The following is a 4,399-nucleotide window of genomic DNA, read 5'->3' as shown; positions in this document are numbered from 1 at the left end:
TGGTATGCGAGGGAAGCTGATTTTGCACTATGTGGTTATTCAGATGCTGATTTTGCTGGATGCAAAATAGACAGGAAGAGTACATCAGGAAGCTGTCAGTTTTTGGGAGGCAGATTAGTCTCATGGTTCAGCAAGAAGCAGAAATCTATTTCTACTTCAACTACTGAGGCTGAATATATTGCAGCTGAAAGTTGTTGTGCACAGTTGTTATGGATGAGAAATCAGCTCATGGACTATGGATTATCATTTTCAAAAATTCCTATTTATTGTGATAATCAAAGTGCTATTGCTATGACAGGAAATCCGGTGCAACACTCTCTTACAAAACACATTAGTATCAGATATCACTTCATAAGAGAGCATGTCATGGAAGGAACCATAGAACTTCATTTTGTTCCTACTGATCAGCAGCTGGCTGATATCTTCACAAAGCCATTACCTGAAGCAACATTTACAAAGCTTGTAAATGAACTTGGTAGTTAGGACAAATAAATTTATTTTAATTTATATTTGGTCAAATCCTGATGTAGATTGATCAAATCCTGATATGTCCTAAATGCTGTGTTTTTAGATATTAAGCCAGGCATATGTGATGTATTTTATTTTATGCATGATAAATTAAGTGAATTTATTTGCTAATTATGCATGTATGAATAAATATATCATTATCATCATTGCAAATCAGTCTAGGGAGACGCGCATTACCAAGACATCTTTTGGTTAATTCATTAAGTTAACTCTATACTTAATAATTGGTCAGTCTCCTAGTCCCTTGATATTCCTTTGGCTATTTAACCGTCATTTCAGCCCAGTCACATCATCTCCTATTCTCACACAAAACGACCTTCTCTCTCTTATTTCTCACTATTTTCTCCTATCACAAAAATGGTTTATTCGAGGATTTAACGCAACTCAAATAAGAATGAAATAAGTAAATAGTGGATCTATCATCAAAGAGATCTCACAAAGTAACATCTGTCAAAGGATTCAGAAATAATGTTCATCTACAGACTTGAGGAATTACTTCACTGGAAGAAGTTCAAGAAATTGATCAAGCCTCAGTGATATAAAAATCAAGATTGTGGATTTAATCAAGTGACAGAGATCTTGTCAGGGTATCAAATAATTACAGGGATTTAATTTGAAGAAAATCAAGTTATCAAAGTCAAGACATGAAGAAACGTCATGGAAGTTAGTCACTCATGTACCAGACAGTACATCGAGTGTCAACATTGAAGTGGTGGAATTGCTTCATTATTTTCAGTGATTTTCAGAAGATTTTCAGAAAAATGGTTGCTGTTCAAGACTAGTATTAATTCTCTATTAATTAATTGAGTCATATAATTTAATTAAGAAAATAAATTATATCTACAAAGATTAATTTATTTATTAATTGAATTAATTGATTAATTAATTCTGAATTAATATTATGATTTTTTAGAATTGATTTTGAATTTATATTCAATATTAATTCAGCATGACAATCAATTAAACTGATATGACAATCAGATTGTCATACCGATTATCTTGCTAGTTCAGGTGATTGCCTCACCGATTGTGTTGATAGTTCAAGTGATTGTCTCACCGATTGTCTTGCTAATTCAAGTGATTATCTCACCGATTGTCTTGCTAGTTCAATCGGATTGTCTCACCGAAAGTCATGCCAATTCTCAGATTATCTTTCCAGTTCAATTTAGTTCTGTTGATTGAATTATTAAATATAGAAGCGGTAGATCATTCAATACATTGAATACACTTCAACTACTTCAAGAACAAAAAGAAGAGCAGCCGACAGAAGACATAAACACAAAATTTCATCTCTCAATTGCTGCAAATCAGATCATTAATTTGATCTTTTTATTACAAAAATAGAAAAAGTTCATGTCGAAGTTAAATCTAAACCACTAGAAATTATTCTCTTGTTCTTGTGTAACTATCTAGCGGATCAAAATCCCTAGAACTTAATCTCAAATTGCTTCTAGCATTTGATCTTTTTATTGCAAAAATAGAAAAAGTTCATGTCGAATTTATTCTAGATTTGTGATAATTTATTTGAGATTAATCCCTTGTAAATGATACCGTTGTTGTAACACCTTTCAAGTTTAATAACAGTTTTATTTAACTTGAATTTTGTTTCAATTTTTATTCCGCATAAAATTCTATTAAACGGCAAAGTTTGTATTCAACCCCCCCTTCTACAAACATATTGGGACCTAACAATTGGTATCAGAGCCTTCTGATTAATGTACAAATCAAAATCCTAGACTTTTGTGATTTTTCAACTCCTTGAATTTTTATTTCTTCAAAAATTCATAATGACTTCACAAAAAGTTGGAACCGTTAAAATTCCACTGTTCGATAAAGAAAATTATATTATGTGGAAGAAGAAGATTATAACACCCTCCAAATCCGGGGTATAGATTTGGGGCATTATTAACAACAATTACCAACTATACCTGCACAAGCGGAATATAAATATAATAATTACCCCGAACTATCACTACTCAGGATCTTTTAAGGTCTGAGTTTGAAAACAAGAATCACGCACTACACTTTATTACAAACCCAACTAAATAAAACCTGTCTCAAGAACTATCTTTGATACAAAACTTTATTCTATCTACAGTTTCACTACACAACTTTTATTCAAACTAAACAAGACTTTTATTCAACCCAACATTACTACTTATCCTGCTACACCTGATCTGGTAATTCAAAGCTCTCTTCGGGAATAGGAAGGAACACTCTTGGTATAAGAGGGTCCCGCTGCTTGACTCGCTTCTTGACTATGCGGGTCCTGATGGGTTTCATTCTCTACCTTAACTGTAAAACAATAGGAGTAACAATAAAAAAGGGATGAGCCAAAATTGCTCAACAAGGCTGCAAAAATATATATATATATATGGTATAGAGAAAGAGAAATGAGAGAAACAATAAGCTGCTGGTTGTAACAACCATATGTATCTGTATCGAATAGTAATTTGCCAATGATGGCGAGTGCCAAATGAACAAGACTGGAAATAAGAACCAACATATGCACTATAATCTGCTGATCAGTCAGAATATAGTGCGGATCTATACCCAACTGCATAGACCCAACCAACATAAGGAGTACTCAGGAAATTATGGCCTATTAATTAATGGCCGAGGAAAAACCCAGCCTTTATAGTAACCATCCAGTCCAAGGCTGAGTATCCGGAACAATCGGTATGCTATTGATATATCCCAACACCAGGATATACCAGAGTATATGTAGGGTAAAGGAATTGAAATATGAACAGGGAATTCAATAAATTGGGGGTAAATCAAGAATTGAAATGAAACTGGAACAAGCAATAATAAATGGGTAACAGTGTATATGAACAATGATTATCAAAGAGAATTGATACGATAGAAAAGAAATATAAATCACTATTCTGAATTTAGAATAGGGGAAAAACTTGCCTTACGCGTACTTAACCTGGTTTAACTCACTGCCTTCTGACCCTAGCTTGCTCTGCCTTGCTAACACTGAACAAATCATGGAAAGATAGGTGTTTAGATAACTTACTATATACGTGCATCTTGAATTGATATCACGCAACCTTATCAGTCTACCCATGCGTTTCTATCTGACTCGCATATATATACATACATTTATACAGCACATCTATTCACATAATCACATAAAGCACGTAGCACGTAAAGCACATAATTAATTTCTAGATTTATAATTATTTTTAGAATCAATTCTAGGCTTATACCTGCATTACTAGTCTTATCTGATTTTATTATAATTTTTCGGGATTTATTCGGCTCAATTATACCCCTATTAGGACTTACGAACTATCAATTATCACCAAACCACTCTTTTTCGGAAGAAATTATAACTTACAACTATTTTTATTGGATTCGTCTCATTTTTTTGAGTCTAGGGGTCTTCGTTTCACTTAAATCGGACTAACGGTTGAATTGTTATGAATTAAACACTGATGATTCAATTTATTATTCAATATAAATAATTATTACAACCTTTTAAATCCTAAAATAATTTTTAAATAATTATTTAAGAAAAATCAAAGTCAAAAATAATTTTTTTATAATTTTTGGAGTTAAAATGAAGAAGTTATGATTTATTGAAAATCATGTGATTAATTATCTAAATAATTAATCACTTTTTAAATATTTAATAAATAAATAACTAATAAATAATGAATAAATACTTATTTAATAATTTAAAATAATAAATCCCTAATTATTAGGATTAATCACAATTTATTATAATATTTATAACTTATCGATATTTATTCGATTAGATCGATTATTTACAAATAATCAATCAACTTAATTAACCGATACGCTATTTATCGAATAACTACGAATTATTCAAATTATAGATCACTTAACGATTAATTACTTG

The sequence above is a fragment of the Apium graveolens genome, chromosome 10, assembly GCF_009905375.1.
Source record: "Apium graveolens cultivar Ventura chromosome 10, ASM990537v1, whole genome shotgun sequence".
NCBI lineage: Eukaryota > Viridiplantae > Streptophyta > Magnoliopsida > Apiales > Apiaceae > Apium > Apium graveolens.
The sequence above is the reverse complement of the archived record's forward strand: the minus strand, read 5'-3'. Positions refer to the sequence as shown.